The sequence below is a fragment of the Pogona vitticeps genome, chromosome 3 (assembly GCF_051106095.1).
Source record: "Pogona vitticeps strain Pit_001003342236 chromosome 3, PviZW2.1, whole genome shotgun sequence".
NCBI lineage: Eukaryota > Metazoa > Chordata > Lepidosauria > Squamata > Agamidae > Pogona > Pogona vitticeps.
In genome coordinates, this window is record NC_135785.1 from 259,190,674 (window position 1) to 259,209,767 (window position 19,094).

At 43.8% G+C, this 19,094-nt stretch overlaps 1 long non-coding RNA gene across 2 annotated transcripts in view; it reads left to right on the forward strand.

Annotated features, from left to right (window-relative positions):
• Nucleotides 1–19,094, forward strand: part of LOC144588098 (uncharacterized) — a 689,650-nt gene that overhangs the window by 629,233 nt on the left and 41,323 nt on the right. For both annotated transcript variants that reach the window (XR_013543444.1, XR_013543443.1), the window contains one exon: nucleotides 6,767–6,873. This is a non-coding gene — a long non-coding RNA (uncharacterized LOC144588098). The remainder of the gene's footprint in view (nucleotides 1–6,766; nucleotides 6,874–19,094) is intronic.

A 19,094-nucleotide genomic window follows, 5' to 3' on the forward strand; every position in this document is an offset into this window, starting at 1 on the left:
TTGGGAGTTTGATTCCCCCACTGTGCCTCCTACGAAGAGAAACAGCCTGTGTTGCCTTGGGCAAGCTGTAGAGTCCCATGGTGCCCCCCAGAAGAAGGGAACCACTTCTGAGTACTCTCTTCCAAGGAGACCTTGAAAAAGGGGTTGCCATACTTGAGAACTGACTTGACAGCACACAGTTATTTCTTATTATACTGGCCGAAATCCTATTAGTTACACCCACTGTCAATGACTGTTCAATGACTGTTTTACTATATAAGCAGCTCCCAGATGGCCGGGAAGCTTGTGGAAGCAACAAGTCAAATCTCTGGCTCGCATCCACGCTCCCGACTACCTTGAACCTTGTTCTTTGCACCCTTGGCTTTGGACCCTGACCTCGGATTACGGTTTGTGATTTGGCTTTGGCATTTTGGTATCGGCTCTGCATTTTCTGAACTTCAGATATTGGACTGGCTTTTCGGACTTTGCTCTTGAAACCCCAGGGAATGTGACAAGGAGCTAGCAAGAATGGCCCCAATTAGATAAATTAGATACCGTAGTACCTCAGTTTGCAAACGCCTCAGTTTATGTAATTTTCGGTTTATGAACCGAAATCCATAAGAAATAAAGCCCCGGTTTACATTCTTTTTTTTTTCACACCACAAAAAGGTGTTCCCAGGGCATATTGTGCCTATAGCGCCGTCCCTTTCGTAGCGCAACTGGCGTTTCAGTTTGCAAAATTTCCTTACTACGTAACGTCACGTAGAACGGATCCGTTTCGTAAACCAAGTGTGACGATTGCCCCACGTCATTCCTGTCACTCATATTCAGGATCTCATTTGCATGAGCCTATGGGAGGGGTGGAGGGGCGGAGTCAGCAGATATAAGAGGGTTTGACAGAAGAGATAAGAAGAGAGAGATAGAGAATTTGCAGAGAGAGAGAGATAATGAGAACAGATACTAATAGAGATAAGCTGCTCAAGATTAATAGACAGAGCAGGTGCTGATTAGTTATGTGGCAAGATATATGATATTTTAATGATCTGATTGTATACATTGAATAAAGAACATCTGTGATTCTGATTAAAGTTAATGCACTTCAATAAATAAGTTCTGTTGGCAGTAACCAGACAAGTGTCTGACTAAAGTTCTCGCTATATTGTGGATAAAGGAAATCCACTGGTGGCACTGAGGAAAAGAGAGAACATCACAATTGGTATCTGCTGGTAGGATGACATAGTGTGATCCCTTTGTTTGGGGATACAAGCAGAGGCCAAGTCACACTGAGGTCCTACTGTAATTGCACGGACATCTAGGAAAAAGGTTTCTGTTATAGCCAGAGCTACAGACTGGGGGAGATGCTAGAGGACAGGCAATTCTTGCTTGCTCTTAACCACACAGGTAGTACATTGTGCTCTGCAAAGGGCTGCAGGGCTATGCAAGATACAAAAAAGAGGGATCCCAGCCTGTAGTACCCACATCCAGCTGAATCAATTGCAGGCAACTGTTTGCAGAGAGAAAGCAAGCAAAAGGCAGGATCCTTTGCATTCCGGGATGAAGCTGAATCACGTGGCAGCATTTTCTGTTCCTGCTGCCGCCGCCACCTTCCTCTGAGGTTTTCTATGTTACTTATTTATTAAAAGCCAGCTCGAGAAGCTTCCCCCCCCCCTCTAAAAATAACCCCAATCCCAGTGGGCTGTTCATTCCTGCCTGTCTTCCTTTCATGCCACTCAGTGTGCATGTTCTGAAGCTAACCGCCATGGACAGGTGCTTCCGTAGTTGCCAGCCCTTGAAATATGTTTTCTTAAAGGCACCGTTCCTCTTAGAATCCATCGCCTACGTACTTGATTCTTCTGCCGGCTGCTCCCCAACCATGCCTTCTCTTTCAGCCCCCTGGATTTGACCTATTTACAAGGCCCAGTGTAAGTTTTCCTGCAAGGATTTGATGAGAAAGGAATTGGGGCATTAAAGCTTCGTGGTGTGCCTCGGTGCTCAGGAAGAGTGGATAAAGCTAAGGATCAGGTGGTGTTCAGAATTCCACTTGCTGAGAATCACAGCTTTTGGGAACAATGCAAGCAGGTTTCCAGACCTCATTCTAATGCAGGGCTCTATGGCTCAGCGAGATTCTCAAAAATGGAGTTTGTTGAAGGAGAGAGGAGGCAACACTTCAGAAAGTTGCTTTCTCATAGGCATGCTGAGTTTGAAGATATGGTCCAAATGGGAACAATTCCAGTCTTTGATCAGAGGGGAGTCTTTAGTATGCTGTGGCATTTAGGCGTAGGATTTGTGGAATTTGGGGACTACGGGCCCAGAAGTCTGCAGAAATTCACCCTGGAAGATGTTTGTGGGCTTTAATCAAGAAATCAAAGTTGTGACAGGTGCTTTGAAGTTCTTAAGCTAATGAATTCAGACACTGTTTTTGTCCTGCAGAGAAGACAGAAGAAAGGGTGGATGGAGCTAACTCCATGGGAGTTGCAAAAGATTATGGGACTGGTAGGTTTTCTTTAAGAGCCTCCCTGTGCAGAGCCTAACTGCCTTCTCTTAACTGAGGCTTATTTTTGGGGTAGGACTTACGGTATATTATGGGCATCCTGAAAAATCCTACTAGGGCTTATTTTCAGGTTAGGTCTTATTTTCAGGGAAACAGGGTAGAAACCAACACCGAGAACGTCTCCATAGAACAGGTGTGCACACAAACCCAGCCAGCCATGGAAAGTGGTCTGCCAGTAACCTGACGAAATGTCCACCCCTTCTTTATCTTCCAAGAAGGGGTGAAGGTTTTGTAGGCAACGTTCACCAGTTTTTGATCAGTCCGAAAGCAAAGCAAAGTATGCTACTTATATACCGCTCCATAGCACTTAAAGTACTCTGTGGGCTGTTTACAATTTAATTATACAGGCTACACGTATCTCCCTTTGCTTGCAAGGTGTGTGATCAATTTACCAACCTCAGAATGATGGAAGGCTGAGTTATCCTTGAGCCAGCTACCCTGTTTCCCCCGAAAATAAGACCTAACCTGAAAATAACCCCTAGTATATATGATTTTTCAGGATGCTCATCATATAAGCTCTACCCCAAAAATAACCCCTGTGAAATGAAACCCCACCCTCCACCTTCGTGCAGCAACCAGAAGATGACATGACTGTATCTGAATAAATGTAGATTGTTGTACATGAAAAAAATAAAACATCCCCTGAAAATAAGCCCTAATGGGGTTTGGGGAGCAAAAATTAATGTAAGACCCTGTCTTATTTTGGGGGAAACACGGTACCTGAGCCCAAGATTGAAGTCAGGTCATGAACAGAGTCTTTACTGCAATACTGCACCACAAGGCTCTGATTGCCGTACCTGGGTGGTTGGTTGCATTCAGTTTTTGTGAATCGCCATGCGTGCAGGTAGGCATTTCAACCAAAAGCAGACGGGGTTTTCCCACCAAGTTTCATTTGATTTCCATGACCTCTCGCATCGTTATCGGCTGTTCGCATCTCGCATTCTTGTTGACCGTTGGCTAGTGAATGAGTCAGTCTTAGGCTCTCTCGTCACCGGCTCATTCTTTCTGGTAGGCACTGCAGTGATAAAATATTGCACATGTTGCACAAGTAGAACTCTAACCACATAGGACGGATTTTTTTAAAAAAAGTTCTGTCAATCCAACATGAATTAGGACACTCGGTTTAAAAAATTCATAGCAAGATTACATAAAACCATATGTTGTCTCCGTAGAGCTATTCATATATATATTATTTGAAATTCCCTTCCCCCCCATGTTGCATTAAAAATGTACAGCTGCTCAGCATTAGACAATTCCATTAGCCTACAACGATTGAGGTCCCCCCCAGCCCCAGTTAGTGACAAGGACAGGGGAAGGGAAGGAAGAGAGATTTTAAGTGCAGTGTTTATTTGACGCTTCTTCGAATCAGCAGTGTTACTAAGTGAATCAAGGTTTTTACTGTATGTGGAAAGAGGATGATTCTTCATGCGTTGGACTGGTGCCTGTGCTCGCAATCAGCCAGTGTTGCTGCGGGTGTGCCATTACCTACTGCTGGTGCTAATTGGGTATTCCGTTGCATGAGTGCAGAGCTCAAAGAAAGGGTACGCATAAGAACATCAGAAATGTTTCTTCTCTGGCCTGGAATTCTTAAAGGCATCGTCGGAATGGAGCGCGGAAATAACACAGATTTAAAGTGTTCATATTAACATTGCTACTTCTGCACTGATCTTTTTAAAAACCAATGTTTCAAAAGTATAGCAGGACGGTGGTATCCATTGGGGATCAGTTCCAAGCGCCTCCTCGCCATGAACGCTGAAAAATGCTCGCACTGTACATCGCATTGTCTCTGGTTCCCTTTAGTGGCTAGTTCTGCTAAATACACAGTGGAAATATGTAGAAACAGATATTTTTGTGGTTTTTTTATTTAATGTTTTCAGGTAGCAGCTAAGCGAATCTACGGATGCTGATCCAGCAGATAGAAGGGCCCTACTGTAATGTTAAAATGGTGAAATGGTACTGTCGAACCTTAACGGATGGATGCATCAGTACCACAGCGAGAATGATTTTAAGGGGAAGACTTCTCTCTGGCTGCAAAACCAAAGTTTGGATATTCAATTCCCCACTGTGGCTCTTTTTCATAGGGTCTGGGCTCCATGATCTGTAGGGTCCCTTCCAGCCCTGTGAGTCTATGAGGATGATCAAGAGATGCATTAACCGATATGTTGGCAATAGACGGTATGCGACATACCCTGGAGTCTAAGATATCAGAAACTTTAAATCTGGCAGGTTGGCTGAAACCCTGTTCCATCACTTACACCCACATGAGGCTCATCAGCAATGGTGATTGGTCAGAAATCAAACATTTCCTACTTCCCTCCCTCATACCCCATTCAGTCCCTTTCATCTTTGAATAAAGTCATCCCAGCTACAGCAATCTGCAGTCATTACAGATTCCCTTTTCTACAGTTTCGCAGTGTCGAAAACCGTAGACCAAGGAAGGGCAGACGCCTGGGGTCGTTTATTTATGCAGGGACTGGGCAATTGAGCAGTTCAATACGGACAGCCAATCCGAGAGGAGAATGTTGCACGGTGCTGCGAGTCTTCTTTTTTTGTGCCTGAGGAAGGCTCAGAGTTCAAATATAAATAATTTACACTGGTGGACAAAGTGAGCCCCTGGTTTTCCTTTCCCCCCCCCCGACACCACTTGCCCCCAATCATACCCATATTTCTAACGGGTGGGGGGGTCTTTTATATACTGTTTCTCCCCTGCAAGCATCTTGTGCTCCAGTCAATACCTACACTTTAACGAAGATGATGCAGAAGCCTTGTTTCCCGTTTTCACATTTCCAGGGGGTGCTTTCTTTCTACAGTCTGTATTCCATCTGGATCTGGGGCTTGTTCTCCTCCTTTCCAGCGGTGCAAAATCACACATTTGTGGCCCTGTTCTGAGAACGAAATGAGGCCGGAGTTTGTCTCTCCACAGCCTGGCTTCAGACTGCAGGTGGGAGCTCCCATGACCAGAAAAACTGCAAAAAAAATAAAAAAATAAACCCCCCACGAAAAAGTACTAGAGTAGAATGCTAAGATAAAACCAGGAATAGTTTCTCCTTCTGCCCACCCCAGAAATGATACCATTTTTGCAAGTATACCTTTTAATAGCTCTAAAAGATGTTGTATGTTTTAAAATGACCTGATGGTACTGCTGTGTGTGTTCCTGAGCGTGTGTGCAGGCACACACATGTGCCTTATTCTCAGAGGCAAAGGACACAACCGGTTTGGGGCAGAGAGTTTGTGCGAATCACAGAAATCACAGTGAGAAAACCATTCTCTGGCTTGCTCTCACGAGGAGGTGAGGTGCTGTGGTGGCATATGAAAATTCCTCGTTGATGCATGGACTTGAGACAAAACGGGTGGAATTTGTGCTTGTGTTGCTTCACGGACAGCAAAAAGGTGCTGGAGGTCACCTGTCCAGTTTATTGGAAGCATGCAGGGAAAACCAGGTGGTCTTGCTCTCATGCGGAGAGGCGAGATGTCTCTCACACAGTGTCAAGAGAGAGCCTGTTTCAACCCAAACAAAGACATGGGTGTCACCTTCCTTCACCCCTCTCGTGTGCGTACAACTCCATCCCCCCCACGCGGGCTTCCCGCCAAAAGGGACCAAAGGGGCTGAAAATACCCACTCTTGAGCGTGCAGAGGACGAGCGACGCTGCACGGAGTATGCAGCCACACGCCTGAGAGGTGTAACACATTATTTCATTATTTCCCCTGCTAGAGCCCAGTCGTTGCTTTCAAAGTTTTCTTACAGGGTGTGGGGACAGAAATTTATCCTGACTTGGGAGGACTGTGGCATTGTCTCTTATTCAAGGGCAAGACCAATGCTGAAGCACTCCGAGGTCGCCGACAGAAAATCTGTAGCTTTTTGCTCAGGGACATGAATGTTCCTTCAGACAGCCGAAGCCTTTGGCTGACTCTTTAAGTCAGCTGCCTCTGATGATTATTTTCTTAAAATGCAAGGTCACAACCTCTGCTTGGCCCTACAGTCCCCAGTTTCTACCAACCCTCTGTGCACCTCGTTTTGGAAAAGAACGATAATGCGGAAAAAAAAATCTATCGGACTCTACTGTCTGGGCATGTTTGTGTTTCCCCTCATTAGCAGGAAAATGGCTCTTGTGGCCCACCGGTTTCTGTAGCTAATTAACCTCTTCGTTTTGCATGTGTTTCGGAAAGAGAAATCATTCCCCCTCTTGATACCCAAATGCGCGTGACCTGGTTTTTCTGTTTTGTGTTCCTTTTAGAATGCTTCTGAATGCTGCCTTTAAAACCGGAAGATCAGATGACACGGAGAAAGGGTTGGCAGAACCGAAGGTCGTTCCTGTTTTGGAGTCCGCTGTAATGGAGCCAGGTAGACATTCTTCCCCACCCGTTCCTATCACCCACCCTAAATCCGTATTTCACAAAGGATGCCTTTGTTTCAACTGTGGGAACCCTCGCTGATGGATCCAGGTCGATGTGACGTTTGAGAGTAACCTGCACCTGAATGGGCACCACTTCAGCAAGATGTTTAGTGGCAGTGGACTCTCACAGAAGTATGAAACAAGGCAAGATTTCCAACCAAATGCGGTCGCCAGGTAGCCGGTGACAATCTTGACTGGTGTGTGCCCTTCCGAGATCAAAGACGATCTCGGTTTGTCTTGTCCTCCTTAAATGCTGCTTTAAACCAGACTAATTGTTCAGTAATCCAATACTGAATAGTAGAGGTTCTGTGGATTTATAGTTTTTGGACTACAACTTTAAGAATTCTGCCCTGGGGCATTCTGGGAATTGTAGTCAAAAAAAATCCACCGAACTACACACCTCTACTGAATACAGTGGTGCCTCGCATAGCGAGCGCCTCGCTATGCGATGAAACCGCATAGCGAGGGGTTGTGGGCCATCACCGGAGCGTTCGCTCAGCGATGACCCCTATGGGCTTTTTTCGCTATGCGATGATCGTGCGGATGCGATCAAAGCATAGCGAACAGCTGATCGGCGGTTCCAAAATGGCCGCCGCTAAAACAAAATGGCGACCACTGTTTTGCCTCGCTAACGAGGCATCCAAAATGGTCGCCGCAATGGAGGAACCTCGCAGAACAGTGAGTTTTAAGCCCATAGGAACGTATTAAATCAGTTTTAATACGTTCCTATGCGCTTTTTAAGTTCACTTAGTGATGTTTCGCTGGGCGAGGGTTAATCCGGAACAGATTAACCTCGCTAAGTGAGGCACCACTGTATTTTGATTGCTAGTTACGCTCCAGAGTCTTAGGCAGAAGTATTTTATTGGGCCTGATGCTTGATCTTTTTGACTAGATACACCAGTGTACGTCTATGACGCTGAATCTCCAGCTTCCTATGTGGCTTCTACAGGATTGACATGATAATCTTGGACATAGGGTGCCATCATCTTGCGCCAATATTCCAAAAAGATATTCCAAAATCAGGCTTATTTTTAGGGTTCCTCTTACCTTGTCCAGATAAAAGGCAATACCTTTAAGAATCCCAGAGATACTAGAGGTTGAAATTTGGACCCCGTCATGCGAAATGCTCTGAGGGAATTTGCAGCTGACAAGGCTCTTGATTTGGTTAAGGTCATCATCTCAATGTGGATTCATGAGATGGAAAGCACCCATTCCAGTGTGGTGGAGCCCGTAGTTCTCTTTGGCTTAGAGAAGATCTATGGGTGATAAAACAAGCTGGATGATGGCTAACCTGCAGGTGGGGCAAGTCTGAAAGTGAATGTGACTGGGAACCAGTGAGGACTTCTCATTGTGTCCACTAAGCTACCCATAAGAAGGCAAAAACATTTGACTTTGCTTATGTTATTTCATCCTCCACCAGCCGCCCGGCGGGATTATTGCGAGTGGTTAAGAGCTTGCTGGAAGCGGACTCAAAAAGGCTAAGAGTAGAACTAACCCTCAGTCACCAGCTGTGAGAGGTTCGCTGGGCACTTTGAGGAGAAAGTCACTAGGATTCGCCTGGAACCTGGTGCTACAAATTGTACAGTGTTGGAGAGTGTCCGGGGCACTATGCTGTCAATTTTTTTCTTTCTTTTTTCTTTTTTCTTTTTAATTAACAATTTAGGATAAGATAGGGGTACAAAAAGTAAGGGGGATAGGAGGGAAAAGGAAAAAAAAGCAGGGGGAGGAGAACATAAAAATATATTGCCATCCAATCTATGCATATTGCCACATCAACTCGACTTTCCATTTTTCTACGATATAGTTGCCCTCCAGTTTCTAACTTACTTTTACATCCTAGTTTTAATCTATGTTATTCAAATGCTATCTGGTGATTCAAGCCATTAATATAATAAATCCCATCGTTCAGTTGCCTTTTGTATTGGACAGTCTTTCAGCACTTCTGATAAAACATCCATTTCTGCCACTTCCCGTATCTTCTCAATAAGTTCTTCTTGTTCCGGTATCACCGATTTCTTCCAATTCTTAGCATAAAGAATTCTGGCTGCAGTGATTATATATACAGTAGTTTACTATGTAGTCAATTTTGAGGGTATTGGTTTCCGTTACGGTGGCCCGATGAGGTGGACAAGATGTTTGAATCGTTCCATCACACTACATGTACTGTATACTTGACCGTTGCCCATCATGGTTGATCGTATCTAGCACAGGTGGATTGACTGGATGGGTTCAGGAGGTAGACAATGTCTCTTTGAAGTTCATATTGCCATGAGACTTTTTGTGCTTAATGAGTGGAATGGACTTAATGAACAAATGGGAGTGAAAGTAATGGAAACACAATGGAAAGTGAATAGTTGTTCCACCCGAGTGTACAAAATGGGAAAGATAACCCCAGTCAGCAGAGCTCCAGGGCTGAGAGAACTTGGGAGTCGGGGAAAAAAAGTAACTTTTCAAGCTCCGCATGACTTGTGCTATCCCAGAGGCTGGGTTGTGCTGAAAGGAGCAATTTAGACTACCGGGATTTTGGATTGAATCAACAAAGCAGATTTTATGTCCTTTGCTATGTGGGTTTTGGCATGTAGAGGGGAAAATCTGTGTAGCGGAGCGATAGCATCCAGCTGTCGAAAATCTGGATGCTGCATGGTCCAGAAACTTGTTGTCGTAAATACTCTGCGCTTTGTTGATGTTGTTAGTAAAACAGGCTAATGGTAATCATTATTTACCTCTTCCTTGTCCTCCCAGTCGTGTTGTGCAGTGTAGCCATGGATGGGCAATTAGAATTAATGCGAGCAGCACTTGTACGCTGGGTGCCTAGTTTATTTCCAAATGGGAAGGTCAATGTCATTATCCTTGGAGGATTCAATTATCAAATCCTGTAGAACTGCAGCACTTACTTCTTTCTTGTTAATCACATAGAACTCTGCACCACGTTGTTATTTTGTGCATCTGTGTTTGCTTTGCAAGTTTTTTGGGGAGGCAGTTGTTTGGTTTGTCTAACAAGCAGAGCGAAGGCAAGAAAGGCATTTCCTTCTGTCACGTAGCCGACAGCTCTCATTCCTTAGCAACTTCTCTAGTCTTAATATATTCACGAAGGCTTTCACGGCCGGGATCTAATGGTTGTTGTGGGTTTTTCGGGCTCTTTGCTGTCCTCTGAAGATGCCGGCCACAGAGACTGGCGAAACATTAGAAATAACAACCTTCAGAACACGGCCAAAGAGCCCAAAAAACCCACAACAACCATTCTCTAGTCTTGTTCAGTTGTTTTAATACTAAATCGGTTTTGAATCTGAAGGCTGTTTATCAGAACAAATCCTTTTTATTTACACATGGTAATGAGAAGTGGGGAAAAGATAAATCCTGAGCTGCTCAACTGACCAGGAGATTTCTGGGAGTTGCTAATCCAAAGAAGTAACATTTATGAGCTTTGAACAGATCCTTTGAAACCTGGAAGTTCCTTCTCTGGACAATGAGATGATTAATCTGTTGGAAATACTGCAACCTACATTTGATGCCTTTGAGAGATTTTGGCTGGGAGAAACCTTACAGGACTGGAGTTGAAGGCAATCAGTCAAGTAGCCGCCAGTAGCTCCTTCTCTACCTCAGATACTTTTCCCAGTCAGGAATGTTCTGTCAGAGCAATGGAGTCTGAAGACTAAGCATTTCGTCAGCAATGTAACCAGTTAGTCATGCAGCTAGTTGCCAGTTCCACTTAGTTTATGTAACCAGTTAATATTTTTCCACAATATGATGTTTGTTTTTATCTATGAAGAACTGTAAGTAAAAGGAACATCTTATTCCTGTTCATTTCCAGTGTCTCTGAGTGAATGATTGAGACAGTAAGTGCCAGTTGAGGTAAGCTAACCAAATAGTGGGAGGTCTACTGAGGGACACTTGAAGCCAATCTGCTTTGAGGGTCCCTGAACATTTATCTGCTGTGTAATTAGGAAGCCTTTTAAGCCACACTCATTTTATCACAATTCTGCCCAAGATCATTTAAACTGGGGTAAACAAAATATGGTCCTCGAGATACCATTGGACTACAATTCCCATGTTTCTTCAACATTGACTACACAGCCTAAGGATCTAGCACATACTTATTCATCTTTCTGAGAGTTTAAGATATCAGTAAAACTCTCATCCGACACTATGTTTTGAATGAATTGCTGCCAGCTTTCTTTGCTTTCCAGCTTTCACATCCATAAATAATAACTGAGAAACAAATTAAATAATAAAATTATTCATTGGGAAACTAATTAAATATTAAAATTAACAATGTTGTCAAATGATGATAATAATTACATGCTGTCAAGTCAGTTCAGACTTGTGGCCACTCCTTCCAGGGCCTTCTAGATATATATAGAATACTCCGATGGGGTTTACCAATCCCTTTTTCTGGAAGTTCACTAGGATAGTGCAGTTTGCCCAGGGCTACACAGGCTGGCTCTTCTGGGACCCCCAGTGAGGAACTGAACCCAGCTTCTAGCTCTGTAGCCACTCATTGATTAACCTTTACTTGCTAGCATTCAAAGCAGCTTGAGATAAGTGTTGTCATCTCAACAACACAACCATGAAGAGTCTGTTATATCAGTGGTCCCCAGTCTTGGGCCTCCAGATGTTCTTGGACTTCAACTCCCAGAAACCTTCACCACCACCTCTGCTGGCCAGGATTTCTGGGAGTTGAAGTCCAAGAACCTATGGAGGCCCACGGTTGGGGACCACTGTGTTATATGGTCGATACTTTCTTTCTGGAGGATATTGGTATGGAAGAAGCATTCAACTATTTTATTCTCTCTCTGTCATTGAATGGAAGGCAGCCCAGACAAAGTCCCGTATTTTTCTGTGTATAAGACGCCTCCATGTATAAGATGCCCCCCCCCCCACTTTTCTAATCCAAAATTAAGAAATCTAAGTTAGGCTTAGCAAGTGTAGGGGGAAAGGGATCAAAGCACTGCAGGATTGCTTTGATCCCTGCTTTCCCCTCCACTTGTTTGTGTTCTTTCCTCAGCTTACTTCCGTGTATAAGATGACCCACAATTTTTAGTCTAAAGATTTTAGACAAAAGTATAGTCTTATACATGGAAAAATACGGTCGCATTTCACAATTTCACCTGATGAGGTGGCTTTGCTCTTAGATCAACTAGGAGTCTAGTTTTGCTGTCCATTTGACAGAGAGTTGAGGGCATCTGCCCACTGCTTCTTTGGGAGATACACAAGACCTTTCTTGCTTCCATCTTGAAATCCCATGAAACATGGCTTTATCCCCTTGTTACAAATTAGCTGAAAGAACAAGACCAAACATTCCTCCCATGAACTTTCTGTTGAGTATCTCTGCCATCTCCACAAACCCCCCATAGATTTCCTTCAACTTCAAAGTGAAACTTTCATCTCTCTCTAGATGGGCTTACGTGTGACTGCTGTCACTTGTATTTTATAACAGAAATTTGGTGACACATTCTGTCGTCCCAGGCTTTCACTCTTGAGAACTTCATAACATCTCCCAAATCCACAGGCAGTGCTTTCGTGCAAAATCAAACCCATCACTTTCCTGTTTGATCTTCTACTTTCCCCAGTGGGTTGAGACAAAGCTAACACACAAAGGACTTGTGAAAATGGCGTGGAAGAATGTTTTTGAAGGTAAAGAAGAAATTTGGAAGAAAATACCCTTGGGAATAGAAGTTTGTCATAACTTCAGAGGTTCTACGTCCTTACAGATCTTTTCACCTCATCTGTTGTTAGTTTTTTATATATCCCTTAGATCTGTGCTTTCAAACTTCCTGCTTTCTGTAAAAACCTCTTCACGTCAACCTCTTTATGAAAGAATTCTGTCATGGAGTTACCACTTCCTGTGAGCATTCTGATCTTGTGTGACTTGAGAGTATATTCTGGCTTGCATACAACATTCCTGTACAACTGCAGGTTGCAAGGAGATCACAGAAATATGGGAACGCACAGCTGGAAGGGATTACAGGGGTCACTGAAGAAAGGAATCCACAACTAAAGCATTCCGAACATATAGTCATCTAACTTATGTTTATAAACCACTAATGAAAGATAGACCAACACCTTCCAAGACAACCCAGTCAACCATCAAGCAGTCCATTAGGAAATTCTTCCTAATGTTTAGTCAAAATCTATTTTCTTGTAATTTGACACCATTAACCTCCAAATATCTACTTTTTCACTGAGGTAGGGCTTCTTGGTGCTGGATGAGACTCTTGATAGGCCCCTGCACTGCAAAGAGAACAAACCTATCCATTCTGAAGGAAATCAACCCTGAGTGATCATTGGAAGGACAGATCCTGAAGCTGAGGCTCCAATACTTTGTCCATCTCATGAGAAGAGAAGACTCCCTGGAAAAGACCCTGATGTTGGGAAAGTGTGAAGGCAGGAGCAGAAGGGGATGACAGAGGACGAGATGGCTGGACAGGGTCATCTAGGGGACCAACATGAATTTGACCCAACTCCGGGAGGTAGCGGAAGACAGGAGGGCCTGGTGCATGGGGTCATGAAGAGTCGGACACAACTTAATGACTAAACAACAAAGGGCTTCTTGGTGTCTGAGCTCAAAAAGTTCAAGTAGGGTAGCAGTGAAGAATCTCAGATCTGGGGGAGGACAAATCCAGCCCTATAGGTCACACACCCACTTCTCCACAGTATTACCATTTGGTGGTTTCCCAGCTCCCATACTTAGCCCCTGCCCACTTTAACCTCTGATGTGCTTCCATGAAGACTTTCATACTGGTCATAAACGCAAATATCTCATTATAGAATAGGGATTATACATTCTGATATTATATTCTGAATCAATGCATTCATGTAATGTAAATACAGTCCAACCTGAGAGATCAGGCCGGTCCCCTCTTTGCAGTCCTTCTTGATGCAGGCAAAGAAATTTTTCTTCAAGGACACTTTTTCTCAGTGCCTGTCTGCCTAAGAGGTGGACTCCTTTTTGCTTTGCTTTGCTTTTGCTTTCGTTTTGCTTTGTTGTTTGCTTGTTTGTCCACTTCCCTTCCAATTTTTATATTGTTTGTGTTCGTACTGTAAGTCGCCTTGGGTCCTCTTGAGGAGAAAGGTGGGATATTAAGTATTTAAAAGAAATAAATAATAAATATTTAAAAGAAATAATCAATTTTAGGATTGATAAGTTTGAGATCCCACAGATTTTTCCATGGATTGTTTAGGTTAATCTTTCTCCAATACTCTTAGCAGATGAGGTCTTAAATGAGGTTGATGTTTCCAAAGATACATACTTGTTTACAGCAATATAAGGAAATGAAAAGTAGTAAAGCTGGTCTCAGGCCTATTTTCCAATGCTGACTGAGCAAACCCTCTCCTTCTGTCCACACAGTGTTATGACGGGTATCCTGTTGGTGTTTATATAAAGTCTATGCAACTTGTCATGTCTAATTCTTGCTAACTGAGGAGATACTGGGAGAATACCTGCTGCATAGTCAGGTACATCAGTGGTTTCCGACCTTGGGTCCCCAGAAAATTAAAACTCCCACAAACCTTCATCACTAGCTGTGCTGGGCAGGATTTCTGAGAGTTTTGGTCCAAGAACATCATGGGGACCCAAGGTTGGGAATCACTGAAGTCTGTGACCGAGACATGCTTGGTCACATCTGCACAATTAGGTAAGGTAAAGGTTCCCCTTGGCATTTAGTCCAGTCAAGTCCAACTCTAGGGCGAGGTGCTCATCCCCGTTTCCAAGCCATAGAGCCAGCGTTTTTGTCCGAAGACAGTTTCTGTGGTCATGTGGCCAGGATGACTAGACACGGAACGCCGTGACCTTGCCACCGAGGTGGTACCTATTTATCGACTTGCATTTTTGTATGCTTTCAGACTGCTAGGTTGGCAGGAGCTGGGACAAGTGACGGGAGCTCACTCCGTCGCATGGATTCGATCTTAAGATGGCTGGTCTTCCGACCTTGCAGGACAGAGGCTTCTGGGGTTTAACACACAGCACCACCACATCTGCACAATTACCTGCAACAATATATGCAGAACATACATAAATTCCAGTAGAATTCTGACCATTGTTGGAAATTCTTCAAAGCTCAGGATTGCAGTTATTGGTTGGTTGGTTGGTTGGTTGGTTGGTTGGTTGGTTGGTTGGTTGGTTGGTTGCTTGCTTGCTTGCTTGCTTGCTTGCTTGCTTGCTTGCTTGCTTGCTTGTGATGTTGATTCCTTTTGAGGAAGTGATGTTGATTCCTTTTGAGGAAGTGATGTTGATTCCTTTTGAGTGGCAGTCCTATCTGTCATTGCCTAATAACTTTGTGCACACAATCAAGCATTTATCTCTCTCTCGAAAAAAAGAACATGTTCAAACACTGAAGGTGTCAATGAATGAAGAAGTTTTTTTAGAGGCGAAGTCCATCTGAGTATGGAAGCCATGAAAATATTTACTGTGAAAAAGATGCATCAAGCAAATAAGAATGTACTGTTCCTTGTGAAAAATGCGCAGAACTAAATTGAGCATTTTGGAGTGATGTTTTAAATCATGACTGAAATCAGTTTTACTTCAATCACTTGCCTGATTTACCTTGATGGAGAGTGAACCCATCTGCATTGGCTTCTCTTGTGGGATGTAAAATTTCCTACAGACACCCAAATTTTCTCAGGTAGGTAGAGAAATGTGATAAAATGTTCCAGGAAAATCAGCAAGAGAATTTAGAGAACTAAGAACTATGTGCAGGCCATGTGATGTTTGTCTCTTGGCAGATGCGCATTCGTACAAACCCAGATGTTGAGAATCGAGGTTGCCAAATGTGGCAGGAATTGTGCAAAGGTGTGAACTGTGCAGCGAAATGCGTTCTTCACTAAAAGGGTTAGATTTTCATCATTTTGGAGTCATGTGCTTGATTATACAAAAACGGACCTTCTGTCTCTCATGCAAAACTGCCTGCTGGGATGCTCCAAAGAATGATATTTCAGAACATCACACATCCTGTTTCTGGAAGCCTTCCAGGAGAGAAATAATGACCTAGCTCTGTGGTAGATCACATGCTTTGCATAGAAGTTGCCATGCATTCAGTTCCCGCGATTGTTGTTGTTACGTGCTGTCAAGTCAAAACTGACTTATAGCGAAGCTGATAGGGTTTTCAAGGTAAGTACAGTGGTGCCTCGCTTAACGATTGCTTCGTACAACGAAAAATTCACTTAACAATGGCTTTTTCGGAGCGATCTTGTGCTTCACTTAACGATTTTCCCTATGGGCGATTTTTGCTTAACGATTTCAGGACCATGCTTCACTTAACGATGACAGTTTTAGGTCCCCTTGTTTCGCTTAACGTTTTTTTTACAGCCCCGTTTTTGCTATTTTTAAAATATTCTAAAATGTTTTTAAAATGTTTTAAATGCTTGGAATCGTTAGTGCACCTAATATAACCTTCATTAACTTAATTTGGCTTTGTTCTGAGTCTTTTTGAATTTTTTGTGAATTTTTCCCCCATTGAAATAGGCTTCAATGCATTTCAATGGGTTTCGCTTAACGTTTTTTCCTATGGGGATTTTCGCTTAAGGATGGTAATCCCTTCCAATTGGAACGGATTATCCGGTTTTCAATGCATCTCTATGGGAAATGGTGTTTCGCTTAACGATGTTTTCACATAGCGATTTTTTTGGAACCAATTAAAATCGTTAAGCGAGGCACCACTCTATTGTATTTAAGGAGTGGTTTTACCTGTTCCACTCGCCAAGTGACTTTCGATGGCTGAGCAGGGAATTGAACTGTGTTCTCCGGAGTCCTAGTCTGTCACTCTATCCACTACAACACTCTGAGTAGAATCAACTTCCACGATGGCCAGCTAAAGGATTTAATGTAACAGGCGCTGGGAAATATTTCTAGCTGAACTCCTGAAGAGATGCTGTTAGTTAGACAAATGAGCTAGAAGGGTCATCTGTCAGATTTGGAGCACGATAGCCTTGTATGCAGTTTCGGTGTTAACAGGTGCAGTGTCATGCCCGCTTACTTGTGCATAACAATGAGTTACAAATGAGATCCTTTTGAATAAACACGGTTAAGTTCAGGCTACATGGATTTCTGTTGCACCAGATGTCCACAGTGGAATTAACAATGTGGTGACCAGAATCTGGAGGCGAGGGAATCCAAGGCTGCTTTTATTTCTGCTAAGGTTGGTTTGCTGTCCAACTCTTCCAAGACAGGGAGGCACTCAATGTTATTTAATGCTTCTTTGGTTTCTACATTCTCTGTGGAATATAGCTCAGAGTAGTGCTGCACCCAGCAGTCCATCTGCTGTGCTCGGTCCTGGACGATCCCCAGGCGTTGCATCACGGTCTCTCCCAATTTGAAGAGGCCCTTGTCCAGCAGGCTGAGGCAAAGAGGCAGTCCCGAAACCAGCAAAACCAGGGAGCTGGACAGGGGACAGATTGCATTTGTCTTCAGTGTGGAAGAGATTGTCACTCTCGAATTGCCCTCCTCAGCCACAGTAGACGCTGTTCCAAGTCCTCCATACAGAGCACTTTACCGTAGTCTCTCGAGACTGAAGGATGCCTAAACATGACCAGAATCCAGGTACTGATTTATGCTTGCAGAAGAGACGTTGCTTGCTAGTCTTGATGGCATAACTCTTGCTCATTAAGGAAATGCTAGTTGTGTTCTTGAATGTGTTCCTGGCAATAGTGTATGTAGAATGCAGAGGTCTTCCTCTCCTGCATGCCTCCCTCACAAGTATGTTTGGTAAAGATGCAGAAGAGGGCCTTTTCGGTAGCTACTGTACTTCTAGATTAGGGAATGCCTTCTCTCCTTGATGTGGGGGCGCTGCGAGTTAAACCGCAGAAGCCTTTGTGCTGCAAGGTCAGAAGACCAGCAGTCGTAAGATCGAATCCACACGGAGGAGGGAGCCCCCATCGCTTGTCCCAGCTCCTCCCAACCTAGCGGTTCGAAAGCATGTAATAATGTGAGTCGATAAATAGGGACCACCTCGGTGGGAAGGTCACGGTGTTCTGTGTCTAGTTGTGCGGGCCACGTGACCACGGAGACTATCTTCGGACAAACGCTGGCTCTATGGCTTGGAAACGGGGATGAGCACCGCGCCCTAGAGTCGGACACGGCTGGACTAATAGTCAAGGGGAACCTTTACCTCTTTCCTTACTTTCCTTCTGTTGCCTGGCAGACTTCTAACAACCATTTCCTGAGGATTTCTGACACCAGCAATGATGCCATCAACCACCAATGGTGCAGGAGAGCCAAAGCTTATAGGACTGAAGCCTGGAATGTGCCATATGGTGAGGGCTATCAGTCATCTGCCATCACCCCCAGCCTTCACTGCTTACTCTGAACCTAGCTACAAGTCCTCATAGTTGCTGGGAGGGAAATCCAGTTTTCTAGGAATTGTATATACGGCATGTTGTGACAGACTATCACTGTTGTAATGCAAAGGGTTTGAGAATAGCTTGGTCTTCAGTGGACAAGGAAGAGCGATTATCTTTACCAACATTACCCTACTTGTAGACCTGAACTGATCCTGCTAATTGCGTTTTTCGACTCTTGAGGATTGGACATGCTAGGGGGACTCTCATGATGAGCATCCGTTATTCCAAATTTACCACTCTACCACTGCTCTCCACCAGTATAGCACTGTCTGACTTTCCAGAAGTAAAGAAAGACCTTTCTCTTCAGACCCGGTTTCCTTTAGTGACTGTCTGCCTGAGAGAGATTTTTTAAATTGAGTGTTGTAACTTACTGCTTTGAAAGTGTTTTTTGGTGTTGCTTTTGTTTACTGTCTTTTAGTGTGGCATTTATTTGATCTTTTTAGTAATTGCATACGGTAGGACACCCCCCCCCATATCTGTGCGATCAGTATCCACTGATATTTATCCACCGTCTGAAAATATTAAAAGAAAAATCCTAGAAAGATGTATTTCTAAATACGACGCTACCAGAACGGACCGCTACAGGAAGCCAGAAATCATGCAGTGTAGACCATGAGCTATGGAAACAGCGCTCAATATAATCTGTGTTCTTCAGCATTCACGGAGCAGCTTGAAACCGTTCCTCTGCGTACGTACATACTGTTGTTCGTTTTACATACAGCACTGTCTTTTAATGATGTAAGCTGCTTTGGGTCCTTTCCTAGGAAGCAAGGCAGGATAAAAATAATTTTAAACAAATAAATAAATGATCTCAAATAGGGTCCTTTCCTTTCCT